This window comes from Condylura cristata, unplaced genomic scaffold, assembly GCF_000260355.1.
Source record: "Condylura cristata isolate star-nosed mole 26May11 unplaced genomic scaffold, ConCri1.0 scaffold00024, whole genome shotgun sequence".
Lineage (NCBI taxonomy): Eukaryota > Metazoa > Chordata > Mammalia > Eulipotyphla > Talpidae > Condylura > Condylura cristata.
This window is the reverse complement of record NW_004567125.1, coordinates 8,791,210-8,812,898: the sequence shown is the minus strand read 5'-3', so window position 1 is coordinate 8,812,898 and position 21,689 is coordinate 8,791,210. Positions and strand designations below refer to the sequence as shown.

The 21,689-nt window shown below is 52.1% G+C and overlaps 1 non-coding gene across 1 annotated transcript; it reads left to right on the top strand.

The window, feature by feature from the left end:
- Positions 1-21,411: 21,411 nt before the first annotated feature.
- TRNAR-UCU lies at positions 21,412-21,485 on the top strand. The gene has a single exon. It is a non-coding gene; the product is annotated as a tRNA-Arg (tRNA).
- Positions 21,486-21,689: the final 204 nt, after the last annotated feature.

Here is a 21,689-nt window from a genome sequence, read left to right as displayed (position 1 = left end):
CCGCCGGCTCCCCCGGGAGCCCCGCCAGCGGGGCTCGGGCGTGGGGCGCTGCGAGCGAGCTGGCTCAGCGATGGGACCTGCGCGCACCCCTCTTAGGTGTGGGGTAGGAAAGGGGAATCGGGCAAGGGCCCTAGGCCAGCTGGCGAGAGCGGCCACTGCAGGCCTGGGCAAGGGCGTGCCCACCAGATCCTCCTGCCCCGCCCTCCATCCTTTGGCAACTAGGGATCCCCAAGAGCCCTGGGATCCCCGTATCAACAATTTGCCTGGGGACATCTCCCCAGTGGGTAACCAGTTACCCTGACCATTCTCCTAGACACCAATGCCCTTCAGTCCTCTGCCCCAAGAGCCCCTAATTATCTGCCCTGCAATGGTTTGTGACCCTGGGAAATTTCCCCTGATAGGGGCTTGCATTCCTGAAAACCCCTAGGCCTGGGGAGCCAGTGTTTCCCTCCACCCTTGTCAATGAAAACATTTCCCTCCCAAAACCGTGGTTTCACTTCAGACTCTTGCCCAATCACACTGCAGCCTATTTAAAAAAAAAAAAAAGTAGTTTCTCCTAGTGCCCTTTATTTCCCCACTTTGCTTTCTATCCTGACCCCACTATTTTTTCTTAGTCTTTAATCACCCCTGGACAGGAAAAGGATCCTGTCCCTGGTCCATTTTAGTGAGGCTCCTGGGTCAGTGGTCGCGGCTACAGAAGTCAGGATGCACCTTCAGGGATAGCAGTCACTGCTAGCTGTCCTGTCCTGTCCCCTGGGAACATAGAGGGGGACCTGCCAGAGCGTCTGCTGGCTCTTGCTTTCAGCTCCAGAGCTCCTCGGTTTGCTGTTCTCTGTGACTAGGAATCTTTGGGAGAGTTTCCCTGTATTTTAGAAAGAGATGCTTCTAAGGCAATCTGTTAAGACACACCAAATAAATTTCTAGATTTTAAAATCTCCATATTATAATCTCCAAATTATAGAATTTTAAAGGACTTTTAGAAAATATTTGATCCAAACTTTTATTGTATAGGTGCAAGGAGATTTGCAGGAGATTAACTGATACCCCCAAATTTATGCTGGTAGAAAATACAAGTGCGCGCCAGGCCATGGAAAATGTGATTTCTAAAGAGTTTTCCAACCCTGTGAGTTCATGTTTTGTCCTGAGGTGAGAGATGGGGCGCATGTTCTTAGGTCCACCCCCTTTCTGCCCTGAGGGCTGGAAGTGTTTGCCCTTCACTTTGGGTCACCTTTCCTAGCTGTAGGTGGTTGCCTTGCTGTCCCTGTCACCCAGGTACTCAAGGACAAGGAAGAGGAAAGTCCTTTGTAATCAGGAAAGCTCAATATAAATATTAGTCACGGATGGAGAAGCCAAGAGATAGTCCCTGAGCGGTCCTTCTGGATGGTCAGCGTGCTGCCTTAAAGGCTTTGTATGGTTCTGGGAGAGAGCCCTTTTATTAGAGTGACTTGCAGGACAGGTTTCTGCCACCTCCAATGCCTGGCCAGCCTGTCTTGACTTATCTCAGTGACTTTGAACCTCTCTGTGCCTCCCCGGGGTTCTCTGAGAGGTGACATGGAAGGGAGCGGTGTAGTTGAGCATGTGAGGACTGGATCTAAAAGAGAGGCCCAGCTGCACTGCGGGCCAGAGGGGACAGGGGAACTAGAAGGGGAGATGGGGTCTTGGCAGGTGGGTCCAGGTGGGCATGCAGCCTAAAGGAAAGGAGATGGGGTTTTGGAGGGGAGGAGCGAGCTGTTTGAGTTAAATTGTCTTGATGGATAAAGAGGATTGTCTTTGGAGCAAGACGATACCTTAGGGATCACTAAGCTGGTTTAGGAGTGGGCAGGCTGGTGTGGGAGGCTGGGGGGGGGGCAGGGCTCCAGTTGTCACTGATTGTCTCCAGGGCTGCTTAGCAGTGACCCCTCCTAGCTAGCCCCTCCCCCACCTAGATTCTGGAGGGTCAGGGTCAGGACCTGCATCTCCTGTGCCTGCAGGCCCAGAACCAGCTAAGACAGGAGAGCTGTTTTGGAGAGAGAACCATGAGCTGCGAATGGGACCGAAGTCTCCTTCCACTGGGGCGCTTCTCCCTTTCCTGCTCTATCAGTGGGTGTCAGTTTGGCGCTTTAGGTCCTGGGACTAGGAAGTAGACTTGGCTTTTAAAATTATGGAATAAAAGAGCACCGAGTTCAAGAGATCTTCCAGATGACCTAATCAGGCCTTGTGGAGCAGATGAGGAAGGTGAGGTGTGGGGCTGCTCACACAGCCGCCAGTGTGGGGGTTTGGCAAAGGGAGCCAGCGAGACCCATTCCTGGGACTCCAGAGTGTTCCGGCTGGGCACCTCTGGCTCCTGCACCTCTCAGAGTGAAGGCTGCTCTCCCACAGATGCCTTGTCTCTGTTTGAAATAGCTCCTTGCCTGTAATCACCCTAACTCCCTGGTCCTGTGCACCCAGCATTTTGCAGGCTCCCTCTCCACTAGGCACAGCGTTTTGCAAAGACAGACCAGCAAGGATGCCATCCCGACCAAGAAAGCCGGTGAAGTCCCAGTGACCTTGTTGGATCAGGATTCTATGGGGACTGCCATGTTAAATGCCGTGACACGTGATGTGTCTTTCCCAGGAACTTGCACAAAGTAGCTGTCCTTGGGTTAAAGACCCAGTAGCCACAGAGAAAAGTAGGAGGAGCAGAGAAGGCAGTGGAGAGCAGTGGGGCTGGCTCTGTTGGGGGGGGAGCGGGGGGGGCGTCCACTCAGCAACAGCCCGGGGCACCGGGGGTGTGGAATGTGGAGTTGGCACCAGTGCTGGCTGGACACAGTTGTGTGGGCCCTGGACATTCCTGTCCCCACGCTGTAGCTCTCGGGAGGAGACTGGTGGGGAACTCAGCCCCGGGGGTGGGGGGCAGACACTACAGACTTAAGGAGGGGTGCCCACACCACTGGAAAGGCTCCAGATTTGGCTTCGTTCTGCTTTGCCTCCCACCCCTCTCGGCGTGACTTTTCTTTATCAGTAAATTCCACCTAGATTTCCACGTTGCTTTGTTCTTTAATTTTCCACCCAACTAAACCAGTACTCCTCATTCGCTTGCTTCTATTACCCAGTTTTAATTAACCCCATCCTTAATAATAACCTCTGTGTGCATTCCCATTCAACCTTAATTGAATTCTCATTTCAGCCCTAACCCTAATCTATTACAGACTCTACTAATCTTAGAACCAGCCTCCAATTGAATGGTCAATTTTATCCGGCATCTTAATTCCAACCTGTTAAAAGCCAGCATCCAGAATTGCAACTTGCGCATGAGAAAAATGATGACAGGTACCGCTTCCTGGGGAGCTCCTGCGTGGCAGTCTTGCCGGGTGTCCTACCTTGTCAACACCTCGTTGAAGTACCTCAGAGTCCCTGAATGGTTGGAGTTACTAGCCGTCTTACAAATGGGAGGAAGCAAAGGCTGGGTGAGATTATGGAATTTGTAAATAGCAGATCTAAATCCGGTCGTGAAGGTCTGCTTGACCTTGGAACAAGTGTGCATCCCTTTTTCTGCCAAGAAATACTGTTTGATTGAGATTTTCCTCAAATCTTAATTTGGGGACAAAGTGAATTAGCATGCTGTTTCTTAAAAATATATGATCGGTTCACTGTTTTTAAAAATAAATAGTGGTGTGAAGTGGAAACCAAGCTAGCAGGAGCGCCCGATCTTCCGACCACATATCCCACTGTCACTTTGAAAAATGAAAATAATATGAATAGGTTCAGAAAATGAGGTAGGCAAACTGTAATGGGAAACAGAGTGGAGGAGAAGCCCCTTCTCTTCCCCTTTGTCACACTGTACCCCCTCCCTCAAGGGCCACCCTCCAGGAACCCTGACACCAACATCTGTTACCCCCACCCCAGCTGTAAGAAAGGCAGAAAAGCCGGTAGCTAATGATGACACAGCCTGGTCTGCGCATGCCTAGCAGAGGTCAGCAGCCATCAGGAGTTTGCTCACAGTAGCCACCGAGGCAGGGGAGGGGGAGCAAGCTCTCTCTGGGTTCTCCGCATCATGACACTGTCACTGCCACTGTTTGTGGCACAGGCCCTTCCACTTGGACATCTCTGCAATGCACAGAGCCCCTACGAGGGCTGCCTTGCCCCTCCCCACAGGTGAGCACCGTGACATCTGGAGGTGGCCAGTGACGGGCTCAAGAGCCTTTGGTGGTGACGGAGAGACCCACATGGCAGACACACACCTGCCTTTGCCCACAGCCACCTGTTACCCGTCACTTATAGGAGCATCTTATAGGAGCCTGGCCCTGGGCCTGAAGGAGAGCACAGAGTCGGGGAGTTGTTGGCAAGAGGGACCCCTCATGGACTCTGGCAGGTACACATCGAAGTGGGAGGGGACCGAAGGAGATGGAGCAAAGTGGGCGGGAAATAGTTAAAAGGGGGAGAGTGATGGAAGCTGGTGCAGATGGAAGCAGAGACCTGGGAAATTTTGTGTGATAAATTCAGCAAAAATGAAATGATGTGCTAAATGTGTGTGCCACTGTGGCTTCAGCTGGAGGCCAATAGATGTGTTCTGGAAAGATGGCAGGCACACACAGCCATCTGTGAACAGCACTCCCGTGTCAGGTACAGGGTGCCCGCCGCCTCTCCCAGGAAATGCACCTGCATCTTGCCCTCCCCTCCACGCTCCACCCTATCAAAGGGCTTGTAATTTCCCCGACGTGGGACGGAGGTGCACGCCTCAGCGTCTTTGCAGGCACTGTCTCCTACCCCCGATTGTCTTCTCGTTAGTTAGCCCGATGAAACGTGTGCTTGTGTTTATCCACCCACACTTGGAGGGGTGTGGCCGCCTCTCTGCAGCCTTCTACCTGTCCATCATGGCGCGTTGCCAGCCGCAGCCTCTGTGTTGGGTGGAAGCTGCTTCTGTTTCCACTTTCACCACGTTTCAATGGTTTGTCTGCTTGTGTTTCTCCTCTAACTGAGAGTTCTTTGAGGGCCGCAACGATTTATCTTGGGTCTTGTTATGCTCCGCGCTTGGTGTGGAAACAGAATGATAGCGGCTTAAAAGTAGTGGATGAAGTAGATACTGGCGTCGCCATAGCAGGAGGGCCGGCTGCCACTTTCTCAGAAGCACATGCGTGTACGTGAGCACAGGACACACCTCCCGCAGGCATGTCCGGCGTTCGCTCAGCCAAATGCCCCAAACGAGGGTGATGAATGACTCTCACGCTCAGGCTCATATGTCTTCATCCACTTTGTCAAGGTTCATCTTGTCATCTTGGAACTGACTTTAGAGGCTGCCACATCCTTTTGCATGATCTTCAGTTGTGAAAAATTTTCATCTTTTCAAGTTGGCTTTTAATTTTCAGAATAGCCAAATGTCTTTGGGATCCAAGCCTTCTGGAGACGTTGGTGGTTCACGTGGGGTAATATAACAACAAGATTTGGTTCCAAAGTTATAATAGGTTGGTTGACTGCTATGTTGGTTCTGAGGAGGAGTTCTAGAAAATGTCTGCACAGTGGCATTCTGTTTGGTAACAAGATCAAGTATGAGCTTGTCTTTATGCGGTCAGACCTGGTAAATGTGCATATCTGGATGTAAGAACACAAAAAATTCCTATGTTTCCCGTACAACTTCTGACAGTACATCCATCCTTTGATGGTTCATTGAGTTTTTATGTGCCGTGTCCCAGGCTGGTGGAAGCGGGGTGTTTTGACTCAGCTGTTTTCTTGCAGCCTATTAAAACATCTACACACTCCAGCTTTTATTTTTTAATTACAAAATAAAATGATCATCTGCAAGGCCCACCCCATTTTTTGAACCCTGTTTTATTTGTGAGGAATAATCAAGTGTCAGGGTCAGGGGACTATTCAGGGATACAATATACTCAATAATTAAGACCATTCTAACAGCAATGGTTGGCATTTTTTAGAATCAAGAAATACAAGTGAATGTTTAAAAAAAAAACAAAACAAAAAAACAACAGCAGGATGCCCATGGCTGGTGCTCGGCTCTGGAGAACACAGGGTGAAAACTACCTCCATGGAGCTCATGGTGGAGGGGGAGACAGGTGTGCAGACATAGCCCCTCTTCTATCTGCTTCCACCCCCCACCCATGAACAACACAACAGCAAGTTTAAATACAGGGCGCCAGAGATTCAGTGAAGACAAGAGATGTGGAAAGCCTGAAGGAAGGACTAGGAGTTGGCTGGTATGAAAAGGATGAAAAGCATTATAAAAGAGGGAACAGCATTGGCAAAGTCAGCCCAGCAGGAAGCAGCACAGTCGGCCAGGCCAGCCAGGCCTGCTTATGGAGGGAAGCCGTGCCAGAGATTGCTCTTTATGCTGCAGACAAGGAGTCATTGAAGGGTTTAGGCAAGGAAATGTCAGCACTGGATTTGCATTTTAGAGCGATCACTGGAGGTGGTGGATGGATGGGCTGCAATACCCATCATTTGGTTCAGAAGCCGGGGCCCTCTGGGGACCCTCCAGAGCATGACCTTGAATAGACTCCACTAAGTGCAGGCTTGTCTGATTCTCCAGGGGAGGGAAAATAATGCCCATAGCGTGTTGTAGGACCCAGTTCTCAGCAGAGTGCAGGCAAGCTGTGAGCCTGTGACCGGCCAGTGGTGCACAGCCATTGATGCTGCATGGCCTGGAAACCGGAGCCACCCTACAGCACTTCCCAGCACTTCTGTGCTAAAACTGGAGAAGTTCTGGGCACACAGGACCATTGGTCACCGTCAGAAACAGCTGGCACTGGGCAGTACCTGGTCCTCACATGGTTGCCTTGGCAACCCCGGGGGTCATCGCAGGGGCAGACTGGAAGGGGCAGTTGAGTGCACAGTTTTCTGCCTTGGAGGAGGGGAGAGGTGGGAGGGGGAGGGGTGCTGAATCAACAGCGGGGCCAGAGGAAGAAAGGAACGCCAAGTAGGAAACAGAGGGTGGAGGCTGATTTCTGGCCCAGGACCCACCTCCTCCCCCTGAGGTCCTGGGCTCTGCTGGTGGAAAGAACATTCCAGGCGCAAACCAGCAGGCACCGCAGAATGAATGAAATGTACTTAGCTTTCCCGGCATGGGCTCCCGGCATCATTCACGAGAGTGTTCACCCACCAGCCCTGGAACACCAGGCGCACGTGGGATCACGTGGTCTCCATGCATGGCCCTGTGACTTCTCTGTCCCGCTGGCTCCATGACACAGGTGGAGAAGATGCTCAGGAAACTCTCACAAGACAGGCATGAGAGGATGTGCTGATGGTAACTGAGGTGTCTCCAATGTCCCCGGTTCTTCCCAACAAGTCAGTAGCCCCACCTCTGCTTCTGAGGTGAGAGTTACATGGAGCACAGGTAAAAATATCATTAATGCAGGTTCCCAGGAGACCCTGGTGCCATGGGCTAACAATAAACGTTCCTAACCTTATGCTAACAGGTGCTCCCAGATGACTGCAGGCCCCGATCACAGCTGCCTCTTTGCACACAGAGCTCGCAGGCTCCTGAGAGACGCTCGTGTGTAAATACCTCGTCAAAACACAGAAGCATTAAGCTTTAAAACCAAAAACTATCACCAAATCTTTCAACAAAACTTTTCGTGACTCTCTCTCTGTCTTGTTTCCAGGGTCCAGTGCAGTCAACTTTGTCCATCTTGGACCTCCTGCTACCTCCTGCCCCTGTTCTGTGAGTCGGACCCCCAAAGCCCCCTCTGAGCCTTCCCCTGGCTGGGGGTGCTTGGCCTGGACCCTCCTGAAGTGCCCTCTGCAAAGCTGCTTCTGCTTTCACAGCAGCTACGTCCCCTTCCGTTCCCTGGCAATCCCTTACCCTGCTTGGCAATTGTCCTAATAGTTTGTCTTTGATTTGTTTATCTGTCGTCTCTGCCCCTTTTCCCAGTGGACACAAGGTCCACAAAAAAAGAAACTGTCAGTTTTGATCAAATCAGAAGCAGAAAGGAGATGGGTCTTGACAGTGCCTGGCACATACTAGGTGCTTAAGAAACGTCGCTGAAAACAAGCTGGGAAGTCAGCATTCACTCATCACACCTGGAGAAGATAACCACGGTCTTCAATTGTATATTTTGATGTTATAATCGACAACTTTGTATTTGGCCCCAAATAAGTTTCCTGTTGCTCCCAAATAAGTTTCCTGGGGTGGGCCCCTGCCCTGACTCCTCACCTCAGCCTGTTCTCCTCCCCTTAGCAGGGGCTCCCCTCCCTTTCTCTTAGACACCTGGGCTCAGAAAAGTCCCAGAGGTGAGTGAGTCTCCATGGGTGACTGAGTTGAACACCAGATGTGATGTGCGTGCGCTTTCTGGGTTCTTAGTTTTTAAACTCACTTTGGCTAACTCACCCTCCCACGTGTTCCACTGCTCCGAAGGCTTTTGGAAGCCCTAGAATCCCAGGGCTTGCTGGAGTAGTGCTCCGTGGGCCCCCACCCCGAGCTTTGCCGCCAGAGCTTCGGGTCTCCGTTTCCTGTGAGTCCAGAGCGCCCTGCAGGCTTCGCTGCACTGCTCTGATGCTGTGCTCGGCCAGAAACACAGGCAGATGCCTGAGGGTGTGCCTTGGATGTGTGACCTCTGGGGGCATTGGTGTGGACCGAAAAGGCGGGGGCCTGGCGTCTGCTCTCAGAGAGCTGAGCAGCTCTGGAGTAACAGCCAATGAGTCTGACCTGCTGAGGGACAGTGCGGGCAGCCAGAGCCAGGACTGCGGAACTGGCCGCTGGGGCTCAGATACCGCTGAGAACCTCAGACGAGGACACTCATGCACGTGAGCTGCCTTTGTCTGTGTCCTTCACCTTGGAACAGGGTGAGGGCTGATGCTCTGTTTTCCCTGGCACCCATCTCTATATTAAAATCCTCCCACACCTGCACTTTCAGTCACTGCAACTTCCCGCGCTTCCGGGTGTCCCCCCCCCCCACACCTTGACTTGCTCTCTACCGCCCTCGTGTGGCAGCTCTGACCAAGCCATTCCCGATCCTCTGCCGCCCTCGTGTGGCCACTCTCCTGTAATGCAGCCTCTCCCCTCGCAGAACCAGCTCAAGCAACACTTTCCAGTGCTGCTGGGGTGGGGGTTGGGTGGGCAAGGGTGGGGGTGCGGGAGGATTTTCTGGGACACTGCAAGCGCATTGTGGTTTGTATGGAAAACTCGGTAGATGAGAATAAAAGGAAACGAATTTGGTGAGGTGGCTTTAAACCCAGTTTGAGAGGTCACCGTGAAGACCAGACTCAGCGTCTCAGACCGTGCGGAGGTTCCAGCCAGCGTTTGAAGGATGAGTCTTAGATTCTGTGCGGTGAAGTTGTCGGTTCTTTTTCTCCCTTAATCTGTAGATTCAGCGAAGTCCCATGCTAAATCCCAAAACGTATGTGTGGGGCTCAGTTGATTCTAACATTACCTTGGAAAATAGAGTCAAGAATACTCATGATTTTCTTTTTTTTGAAGCACATGGGCTTGGGCAGGGAGTGGGTTTTCCAGTTGTCCTGAGTGGCTGTAAAGTGACGGCCACAGGCATTGAAGCCTGGCACGAGCACATACAGATCTAGCAGCAGGAGAGGAGGTGCAGCCACACCCGTGTGGGGACTTGGGGAGCAGGGCATGGCCGTCTCCAGCCCCACCTCAACCCCGGTTCATGGTAGCCTGAGAGGCAGGAGCAGCACAGGGCCCCTCACATCGGCTTATCAGCAAAACAAGACAAAGCTAATTCGTTAAAGCCATAGGAAAACGAGTTCCCCCGCAGAATGGGGAAGACTTTCCTAAGTGAGTGCGAACCCCCAGACTTCAAGGAAAGGATGATAGGGTAACCGGGGGGGACTGTAGGCCCAAGGTGGAATTTAAAGGTTAAGTCACCAGGTTTGAGCTCGCTGGGAAGCTCAAACGAGGACACTGAGGCAGAGCTCATGTGAGCTGCCCCTGCCTGTCCCCTTCAGGCGGAACAGGTGAGGGCTGCTGCTCTATCCCCACTCCTATCCCACCTGCCAGTTACCCTGTGCCCACAGGGAATTGCCTTCTTGATCTGTAAATGCCCAGAAAAAAATACAGTTGTCAATGAACGTCAGCAAAGATGATCCACTGCATCTGCAGGATTTTGCGAAATGCAAATTAGAGCAACAAGGAGACCCACCAGATCATTAAAAATGAAAAGGATGGACCCTGGCGGGGTTGACAAGCACCTGAGAAATAGTCAGGTGCCTTTGGGGAGCTATTTTGGCAGAATTCATCAAAATTAAAAATGGAAATACCAGTTGCATTATAGCAGCGCAAATCTGTGCAATAGATCGGTTCACCCAAGAGCTGTGATTTATGTGCAGACGTGAGGACCACGTCACTGTTTCCACTAGTGACAAATGGAAACAACCTAAACATCCATCAATAGTGAATTGGTTAAATAAGTTACACACACCTTTGTAGTAGCACACAACAGTGAGAAGAACAAGGGGACCTTATAGGTCCCCCTGAAGAAATCACTGAAGAAAATTAAGTATATGATCTAAACCGGAAAAGATAACCGGAATGTATTAAGTTAAAATAAATAAATAAATAAACAATGAAATTCCTTTTGAGCAGAATTGGAAAAAAAGCCCAAAACAATGCCTGTCTGTGTGTTATACATTCCATTCCATTCCACATACTCGTGAATGCATTTAAGTGAGTAGCTACTTACTGACCGAAGAACCTGGACCTTGATATTTAACTTCCCAGTGTCTGATTCTCTGGAAATTGAGAATGTAAAATAGAGACAATGATGCTAATTCCCCCATGGTTGTTTGATGTGAATATCAGTAATGAATCCGTGGAAAGGGTGTAGAACACTTATAGGGTGTCACGGGCACTTGATCAGTTCTATGTTCAGATACATATGAAATTTAGACATTATTGTTTTGGGGTGGAGTGAGACTTCAGGTGTACGGGGACTATCGTAGTTTAGATCATATACTTAATTTTCTTCAGTGATTATGTGCTTATGTAGTCCGTGACTAAAACATTTGAAAAAAGATCTGCTATAAGGTGAATATCAACTTCAGGAGCAATAGCAAAGGGCCCTGAGGTTGTGGCCTTGGGGTGGCGGGGAGGTGCTGCCTTTGGGGGTCCCTCATGGGAACCAGTGAGAAAGGGAGCAGGGTGGCTGGCCAGTGGGGTTTGAGTTAGTGACTTGGAAAATGCCAAGCCATGGACAGAAATTGTGGTGTTGGGAGAATATTTCTGCGCGGCCTTTTGGGATGGAGGTAGGTTGGTTTTGTTTCCAGTGGGCCAAGTTCAGCAAAGGAGCCCGTGGGAGGGAATTAGGCCCTTGGCTCTATGGAGAACGGCTGTTCTGCAGGGAGCTGGATGCTTTAAATATGGAGGTAGAGCTGAGGAAGCCTCCATTCCAGGGTCTCATTATATGCGCACCTGTTCTTTCCAGTATAAAAATCAGTCATGATGTTATTCTGGAACATCTCTGGGTTGGGAGGGCAGACACCTATTATAGTTATTTTTCCTTCAAATTTTACTATTTATCAGTTGTTTGCACTGTCATATAAATTGAGGTGTACGTTTTCACATCTCCATATGTGCACGTTTCTCTCACCTTCTCCAAACCCTGGGCTGATGTCTTCTCCCCTTCCCCTCTTCTCCCTCTTCTTTCTCCCCCATTCCCTCTGGTTGCCGGTATATTTTTCAGAATCTAAGAATTATTTTTGCTGTGCTTTGCCGGTTTATTTTCTTTGGTTATTTGGAAAACAGTATCAAGATTCCACAAAAATATAAAAATAGAAATCCCATATGATCCAGCAATACCTCTGCTAGGTATTTACCCAGAGAATATGAAAACCTTAATGCAGAAGGACATGGCCTCATGTTCTCTGGCCTCACTATTCACAACAGCCAAGCTGGATTTATTCTCCCCCCCACCCCCACCCCCACCCCAGCAAATATATATTGAGCACAATCACGCACCCAGCTCAACTCTGCATGCTGGATAGAGAGGACACAATTCAATCACATCTGGGGGAGGCAGAACCGCAGGCTTGGGTGGTGGGTGTGTGTGTGCTGGGGGGAGGGGCTGGCTGTGCATCCGTCTGTGGGGAGATGTGGCAGCAGCCAGGCCTCTGAGCTGAGTCTTCTGGGCAAATGTGAGGCTGAAGAGAAGGGAAGGCGTTTCAAAAAGGGGGAGCCCTGCTTCCCAGGGCCCCTTAGCATGGAGCAGGAAAGTATTTTCTTTTGCATTTTAGGGAATTATAAGTCCTAAAGCAGACAGAGCACTTAAGTAGGGTTGAGGGTTGCTGCTGGGGAGAACCACAAATTAAGCCAAAAAGGTCAAGGCTCAGCTCACATGTGGCCTTTATCCGGCCCGGGGAAACACCGGGAGGGGCTTGCCTTCAACGAGAACCAGTCGTCCTGTGGGTGGGTGGGCAGTGATGGAGGGGAGCTGAGAGCATGCAGGTGGCCAAGGAGGTGGCCAATAGCCAAAGAGGACAGGATGATTGCACAGGACGGATTCAGATCCAAGTCCAGGGCAGTGGGGAAGAAAGGGAGTAGATTTGAGGGCAAGTAAAGATGCAGAAGCGATGGGCTAAACTTGAAGGGTAAAGGTGAGATGAAGCGTTGACAGGCTCCAAGCTGCTGCGTCAGTGGCAGGGTGACCAGTTCTCCCCAGCTGGTCTTCTCTCAGCTGACCATTGTGCAGCCAGTTCTTCCTAGGGCCAGATCCCTGCACAGCAGACCTTCTCGGCTGCAAACACCGCCTGAGCCCTCTGGCAGAGGCCTCCGCGTGGGAACTAGAGCGAGCAACTGGGTCTCCTGGCTCAAAGCGCTGCTCAGCCTTTGCAGGGTCCAAACCCAAGACCCGGCCGGCTGTTCTCACACCGCACTGTGTGTTTACCTTCGGACGTCAGCGTCTATTCCTTGCAGTCACTTACACAGATGAGGTGACTTCTGGCTGTATCTCGACACATGCTGTCCCGTCTTCTTATGGTGACTTTCTTGCTTAGTTTCCCCAAAATGTGTATACACACACACACACCACACACACACATACGAGCCCACACGCACGCACATACATGTGCATGCACGGACACCCACCCACACATGTGTACATGTACATGCATGCATGCAACACGTGCCCACACGCTCCTCCCCTCCTCCTTCGCTCAGGCTTAGCACCGTGTTCACCCGACACCTCGGTCTAGGAATGCAGTTCTGGAAACTTGCAGGGCCCCTCAGCCTGGGTCAGTTTGCCTGTCTTGGGAGGGTGGCCTGCTGGGCCGTGTCAGCCTTGAGCAGCCTGGCTTCCTGGCTCTTCCTGGGCTCCTGGTTCCTGTGTATTCTGACAGTGGCGTCACTAACTTTGTGGAGCACGTTTTTGGTATCAACCCTGGCTTATGGTTTTGCAGGATAAGTAAATTAATAAATAAGTGGGTGGAAGGGGCTACCATTAGCAAAATGAGCAGATTGTGACAATCTAAGTTTGGATTTGCACATGTGCAGTTGAGATGCCCAGGAGTCGTGCCAGGCTGGTTGGTTAATGAGAGTAAATATGCCCATTGGGCTTTCGGGTCAGTCGCCTGGGGCTGAGGTACAGGCCGGGGGGGCGGGGGGTGGGAGGGTTTCAGCACCCACTTCCGCCCTCATGCGTGGTGGTACAGGCTGTGGTGCCGTTCGAGGTCACTCAGGGGAAACGGAGGTGGGCACCAGGGCACACGCTAGGGTGTTTTTGAACACACCCCACAACCCACAGCACATTTCCTTATTATGACGGCCCTGTCCAGCCTGTCCAGCCCGCGCTAGTCCCACAGATACCTGCTTTTGCAGACTTTCTGTTACACCGCTTTGCTTTACACCTGTACACAAGACCCCTCCCCCCACCTTAGTCCTGGCCTTTGCTCACTTTAAGAAAGCCGAAGAGGATTTTTGCTTTTAGAAAAACAGCAAACAGTGAATATAGGTTTGTTGTCATATTCACAGCTGCTCTTGAAGACACTGATGTTTGACAAGGAAGAAGGGGGCCAGGCCAGGATGCAGGACAGAGCACATGCTGCAGAAAGTGGGGGTGTATTCAAGAAAGGGGCACCCTCACTGTGTGGGATATGCAGGTGAGGTGAGACTCCAGCTGGTAGTTACTGAGAAGTGGGCGTGACTTCAGGGAGAGCATTCTAGCAGCGACTGTGCTGAAGTCCCTAGGGGGCGGGGGTGGGGCAGGGAGAAAGCCTGAGTCCCTCCTCTGTAGTTCTCCAGACTCCCAGTCATTGGGGTCTCTTTACTCTTGACAGCCTTACGGGTCATGTCACATGTGATTTCAGGAGTCAGACGCAAGACCCGAGGCAGAGACTCACTTTATTGCAGGCCAGCGGGAACAGCAGGCCTCAAGTCTCTCACTTCCAGGGGAATTGCGGGGGTCAGTCTATTTTTGTAGTATTGGATGAGTGATTTAGTTTCTGTGGGCCTGCATTTACTAATGTATGTAATCACAGATGGAGAGAGTTGACAAAAATCATAGACTGCAGAAATACAGAAAATAAGGAACATCGTTTACTGCTTAGCATTATCAATGTAACCTTCAAGTTAGTTTTTTTTTTTTTAAGTTATATAAATCCCTCCCAACTCCTAAGGTAGAAAATGAGACCTAACAAGGGCTCTCCCTGGTAGTGCAACAGGTTAAAGCGCAGCATATGAAGCTATCCACAGCCACTGCAGCATGAGTTCGATCCCCGGCCTGGGAGTGACCCACATGGCGCAGCAGACTTCTCCTGTCTCACCCGCTGCTCCCTTCAGCAGTGTACTTCAGCCAGTCCTCTTGTTCAGCTCCCTACTCTGTCTCTGGTGGATCCTCTCACTCCTGTACCTCTGGCCTGCACCCCAGTTCTTGTAAGCATAAATAGATAAATGTAAAAAAAAAAAAGAGAGAGAGAGAGAGAGAGAGACCTAATGACTATGTGTTCAGGGATCTGGGAAGAGGTCACTCAGTCCCAGTGATGTCCTGAGACTATTCACACAGCTCCGACCACCGTCTTCCAGGTCTTTTAGCTTCCCCACACTCTCACAGGCTCCAGTGGGGTCCCAGAGTGGCTCCAGACATCAACAGCCTGAGGCAGGGGTCAGATAGGGGGACCCATGTTGCAGCTCTTGTGTACGGGCAGCAGACAGACAGCAGAAAGGCCACCTGCACAGCTGGTGCTCGGGATTCCGTGTCGGAAGGTCACTGAGGGGGACTGAACCTCTGCAGACCACAGACACCCTCAGCTGCTGCGCTTCCTACTTCTGCACGTGACGGGCAGGCTGCTGAGCTCCTGGGCCCTCCCCACGCCTGCCCACCCCCCACCCCATCCTTTGCTGAGGCCCCATCCTGTCTCCTAGCCTCCTGTCCTGTCCCTGAGGCCCTCATCCTGGCCCTAGCCCCCCGTCTTGTCCCTGAGCCCCTCTCCTGACCCAGCCTCCCCCCCCCCACCGCCCCTCACCATCTTCCCATTCCTAGACACCACCTACAGTTGCAAAGGTAGGAAGAGACTTGAGGTAAAGGTCTCAGAACTCAGGAGACCATAGGGAGCAGCCTGTGCTCAGCAGCAGCATCCCCCAGGGGGCCTGCCTGGACAGTGACAGGCTGACCGAGGTGAGAACATGCAGGACTCACCCCGAACCCCCGAGCCCAGCAACGCTGGACAAGGTTTTCTTTTCTAAGAGGAGGTGCGCAGTTATTACCCCTCCACAGCCTAGTACAGTTATGAGGGCGCAGTGAGTCAAAAAATTCAAAATGCATTTATCATCATCATGACGTCTGCTCAAACTGCTCCTGAGAAGCACAGGCAGAACAGGTGAGCAAGCACCTTGGAGTCACGGCACCAAGCTGAGCCTATAGGTGTTAGCTAGCTGGCTGGTGGCCAACACCCCGGACACTTGGATGACCAGAAGCCGGTCATGTGGACAAGGACGAACTGTGGGGACCTGGTGTGATTTGTCAGAAGAAGGTCCTATGTAAGGACACCTTGTCCCACGACCGAAACTGTCTTTTCATTTAAACTGTCACATTATAAAGGATGAACACCTCACCTCAAGGCTCCTTCCAGACCAAATGCGGTGTCGACTTCTCCCTGAGCAGGTGAAAAGTGAGGTCCGGAGTACTCCTAATATTAGGGAAAACCAATGCTCTTGAATCCCTTGGCCTAAAATCACAGAGTCACTGACCCTTCGAAGGCCCAGCTCTGGTGGTTCTCTGCAGGCGTCTCTCCTTTGTTCTTTTTCCTTTTCCTAATAAGCCTGTCTTTTAAAAATGTAATAAATAAGGGAGAGAGGGCAGTGGGAAGGAAGAAAGAAAGAAGGCAGGAAACAAAGGAGGAAGGAAGGATGGGAGGGAGGGAGACAGAGAGGGAGGAACGAACACCTGGCCATCTTCCACCTCTCTGGCCTCAGGCCCAGGCCCAACTCTGTGGCAACCACGGTGAGGACCCAGGCGTGGGGTTGCCAGCCACCCGCCGGGCTGGCAAGTCTCACCGAGGACCTCCCAAATTCCGAGCCCCCAGACAAAGTAGGGTTAGCACAGGCGTGTGCAGGGCCAGGAAGACCCAGATGTCTAGAGCGCGTGGGGAGGAGCGGAAGGGCCAGCAGGGCGTCTGGACAGGCCTCAGGAGTCTGCTTTGTGTGGATGGGGAGATGCAGGCTCAGAAGATGGGTGCTCTGCACCCAAGGAGAGACTAAAAGGACAAGGGTGGGTTACGAGGTCTGGAGGGGAAACTGAGGCAGGACAGGGCCCGAGGGTGGAGGGATGGTGATGCCAAGACTGTGGGGACAGCAACAGTGATGGCACTGGAGCAGGGGCTGGGACACATGGGGGTTCCTAGGAGGACAGCGAGGGCGGAGCCAGAGGGGGGCAGTGGCTGGGCCCGGGGACACCAGGCTCAGTGAGGGTGCTGCTGGAGGCCACAAGGGCGCCGTGGGCCATGAGAGCGTGGGGCCGTGACCAAGGGCCCAGCCTCAGGGGAGAGGGGCTCGAGGGCAGGGCAGAGCCTGCCTGCTGCAGAGGGCGGGCGAGGTGAAGTGGCATGGAGGAGGGGGTGTTCCTGGGAGGGGGTGTTCACCAAGATGTGACTGAGTGGGATGGACCCCTGCGGAGGAAGGGGAAATGGAGGGAGATTTGAGCAGCAGCAGGAAAACCGAGGGGGTAGCCCAGAGCACAAGGGGCAGCCTGGGGTGGGAGCAGGCTGGGGGAGGCCACCTTCCAGGGCCTGAACACAGGGGTAGGGAGGACTCAGCCACGGGGTACTTGTGCGAGGCAGAGAGAGTGCTTCCCCTGGTCCCCAGAAAGACCTGGTGGGCCTTCCCTGGTTGTGCAGCAGGTTAGGACACAGCACTGCAAGCAAGCTGCAGCTGCTTCAGGGCGAGTTCCATCCTCAGCCCGGAGGTGACCCACAGGGCGTGGCAGACCTCTCCTGACCCACCCACTTCTCCCCTCAGCAGTGCCCTTCATCAATCTGCCTGTTCTGCTCCCCACTCTCCTGTCACTGCCCCTGTGCCTCTGGCCTGTACCCGAGTTCTGTACCTAAATAATTTTAAAAGAAAGACCTGGGGGTGGCACATGACAGCCACTGCCTGCCCTCGCACTTCTTGACCACAGAGAAATTCACGTCCTTGGAGGTCCTCCCTTGAGCCCTCAGTTTCCAAGGTTGGGAGAGGTGGAGATGGAGCTGTTGGGACAGGAGATTCTGTCCCCTGACTTCCCTCCCTCCTTTAGGTCCCTCCCAGCTTGGCCTCTGCCTGAGCCCTGCTGCGACTTCCACCATCCTGGTACGTCCAGCCCATCGGTTCTCGGTCTAGTTTTGGGGAGACTTGGGAGGCCTGTTCCATCTAATTGGACTGAGCTGAATCTGCAATAGCTTCCAAGGTTTGCTCTGGGATGTCTTTCTTTGACTTGATTCCAGTTATTACCTGCTCATCATTTCTTCCTGGTTAGAGGGCAAGAAAGGGGACGGGGAGAAACGAGCAATTTGCTGAGGAAAAGGAAGGAAGAGGCTCTAGGCTGTAGTGCTGCACTGTGCGGGTCAAAAAATGTGTGAGAGGGAGAGACCAACAAGCAGGGGCAAGACCCCAGAGGGTGAAATGCCTGGAAAAGAGCTTAAAGACTCTGCCTTGTGGGCATGCCCGTTTCGCCTCTCTCCAGGGCTGCGGGCTCTGGGCCAACACTGTTACCTCTGCAGAGGGACCAGGCACCACAGACCTGACATTGCAAAAGCATCTGTGGCAGGCTCCTTGGAGGTGCTTCTGGGAGCCGGGAGGTGGGCTGACAGCTCCCTGGGGGCAGCTGGCAGCTCAGAGCACAGGACAATGGCGTTTGGAAACTAGAAGATTTGCTCACAGCAGATGGGAATTAATGAGGACATTGTAGGGACCGAGAGGAAGTCATAGAACATAAGGGTCTGTTCTCCAATTGTCTCCTTCCCTCTAGGTGCAATATCCCTTGGCATTTCAAACAGACTAGTTGGGTAGGCACCTGTAGTTAGGTAGGGACTTTCCAGTTAGGTGGAACAGGCCTCTCAAGTCTCCCCAAAACTAGACTGAGGACTGATGGGCTGGACGTACCAGGATGGTGGAGGTTGCAGCAGGGCTCAGGCAGGGCCAAGCTGGGAGTGGGGTCACAGCAGGATGAGGGATTGAATTGTTTTTGTTTCTTGGCCAACATGATAGGGTTTTGGGGGGCATTTATTGTCTGTATCCCAGCAACACTTTATGAATGAAATAATGTGTGAGCAACCTCAGCTTGTCTGTGGGTCACAGTGATATTCCATGGGAGATGTGAGCAATGTTTGAGTCACAGATCTTTGGAGAATTACATCAGAACCAATTTTTTTTTTTTTTGAAGACGAATGTCTTAATCTTCTTGAGGGTTTACATAGACACAAAAGCCATTGAAGTGAAGCAAAGATAAAATGTTGGACCGTATTCAATCATTTCAAATGGCTCAAACTCATCTTTCCTGCCCCCTTAAAACTACTGATTTCTTTGATTGTTTCCCTCTTTATTTTTTAAATTAAAAGCTTAGTTCAGGGCATTATTCACACCTCTCAAGAACTTTCATCTTATTGATGGGTGATGCAGTGAAATAAGAGATGCCAGAGAGATGGCTCCTATTTGAAAAAAGCTCCTGGACCAAGTGTGGGGTTTTTTTTTTTTTTTCGTTGTTGTTGATTGAGAATAATAGAAGGGATCCTGGGAAGGTGGTTGTCAGAGTGTTTTATGCTACAGTAGAGAGGTGACTGGGGTGGGGAGGGGAAGATAAAGAAGCGTGTTGGAGGGGAAGGAGACAGCCCAGACTACAGTCAGGAATTATAACTCATGGAGCAGAGTGCACCTTGAGATCTCAGCTGCTTTTTATCAAAACCATTGATCATCACCTCCAGGGCTGGCAATGAAGACATGGGAAACTGAAAAGCTAGGTGATTTTCTCAGGATTTTGGAGTAGGCAAGTAGCTAACACTGGCCTTTCTGCTTCCAGTGTCTTTGTGTGAACTTGGCAATTCGAAGCCTTATTTGATGGACAATAAGCTTGATTCCTTCTTCCTATACATCTTCCAGTGTGATTTGCCTACAAATGAAACATCATCGAGATCTTGTCATTGGACCCCAGGGGCCAAGCAAGAACACTGATGACTGTAAGGAAGCTCCTGGAACTTGGGGAGCCTGGACCCTTGTCTGGGTTGCAGAGAGCAAACAGACTCCTGGGAGAAGGGGAGTTTCATGCAATTCCAGGGTGTGGGCGGATTTCTTGGGTACAGGACAACGTCTTTATAATGAGCAGTGGGGGTGGGGGTGTATATCTAACAGAACACTGACCGTCCGGAGGAGGCTCCCGTGAATCTGAAATGCATCCAAGTGGCTCAAGCTACTGGTGGCTAAGCTCCAGCCCACCATTGCCCGTCAGCGCTGAACCGTGGGTGTCAGTCTCGTGGCCCTGTCCAGGGTGACTGCTCAGAGGCGCGCCCAGCTGCTGTACCCTGGTTTAGGGTCCACACTCCATCACTATTCTGGCTCCTATGTCAGAGGGAAGCACAACTCAGTGAGGGGGCTGCTTTTCCCAGGTGTTGGAAGTGGTCTCCTCCCATTCCGCCCTGACTGGTCACCTTGGTCCATCAGCTACCACATCTCAACCCGGGGATTTGTGAATGGGCTGGGAAGTGTGAGGCCCCAGAGGTTAGAAAAGCCCTTGCCGACCTGACCTAGCCCATATTGTCAGACTGGTCTTCACTTCCCTATGGCCTGGTCTCACAGGTGAGCAGGAACTGTCTGGAGGGAGACAGGGCTGGAGGCAGTTGGTGACACCCAGAGCTGTGGGTCAAGGTGCAGAGATCACCTGAGCCATGCTCTGCTTTTACTATAACCGCTGGAGTGGGGGCATGGGTGGTCAGCACCGATAGAAAGCCTTTAAATCAACGTGCTGTCATTGGGAATGTCGTCACTGCTGACTTGTCTGGGAAACGGCCAGGAGCAGGGTGAGGCGGTCCAGGAGGAGGTCATACTCTGGGAAGGACTGGCATCATGGAAACAGCAACCACAGTGATGATGGGATTGTCTTTTCAAGGAGGCTTTAAAAATAGGAACCGTTTTCTAGACTCTGGGTATGGAGACCTTTGTCTATGCTTATATTACACCAATCATTGATTTAATCATCCTAGGCAGCTCCCGACAGCGGAGAAACCCTCATTCTTCAAATTAAGCAACCCGGGAAGCAAGAGCGGCAGGGGCTTGGAGCCAGGGAAGGTGGGGGAGGGACATAGGGACCCATGGCGGGGCTGTGTGAAGACCATCTGTGTCTCATTAAGGAGCTGCCACGCTCCTCACACGCGCGTGCACACACACACACACACACACACACACACTGCCACTCACCAGCGCCCGTCTCCTCCCCCACCCTGAATTCTAGTGAGGATGCTGAGGGAGCATCACAGCAGTGCCGGCACCTCTTCCCCAGGCTTGCCAGACACAACTCTGGGCTCCCAGCTAGACCGGCTCCTGGCGCCCGGCTCCTGCCTCTCTGTCGTGTTCACACTGTTTCCTCAGGGAAGCAGCGCCTTTGTCTCTGTGGAAGGTTTTCCCGAATCCCCAGTTCTGCCCAGCCCCTGTCTGAGAATAGCGGGACTGGGAAGCCGCTACAGTGGGAGTGGGGTGGAGTGAAAACTGGCTCTGCTCTCTGCTGCATTAGCATGAGAATGAGACTGTGCATCCTCCCCTAGGGATGCAGAACAGAGGCTGCAAAGCCCTGTCCTGCTCCATCAGAGGCTCTGGGGCTGGGGGGAAGATCTCTGGTACAGTCCTCCAGCCTCTGGGTCCCGGGGACCCCAGGACCAGTGCTGAGGAGCCCGGTGGAGTCGGCTGTGTGGATTTCCACTCCAGATTTTCCAGCCTCCCGCCCCCCACCGCTTGCGGGAGAGCAGGATGCTGAGATGGCTCGGTGATGCAGAAGGTACGTGCTTTTTCAGTTCTGGTGCTGATGCTGTGTGTGTGGTGAGGTCTCTGTGGCGCAATGGACGAGCGCGCTGGACTTCTAATCCAGAGGTTCCGGGTTCGAGTCCCGGCAGAGATGGTCACCAGGCAGGTGCCTCTTTTATTTTGTATGTTGTTATCCTAGGCTCCCCACTAGGTCTATCCCTCCCCGGGGAAGTGAAGATGCTCCGTTCCTGGGAAATCCTGCCTCTGCTGTCCTTTCCTTCCCTCCCTCTTCTTTCTTCTTCCATTACATCCTCGCTGATTTTCCTTGTCTAGCAGAGAGTCAGATGTCTGCTGATCT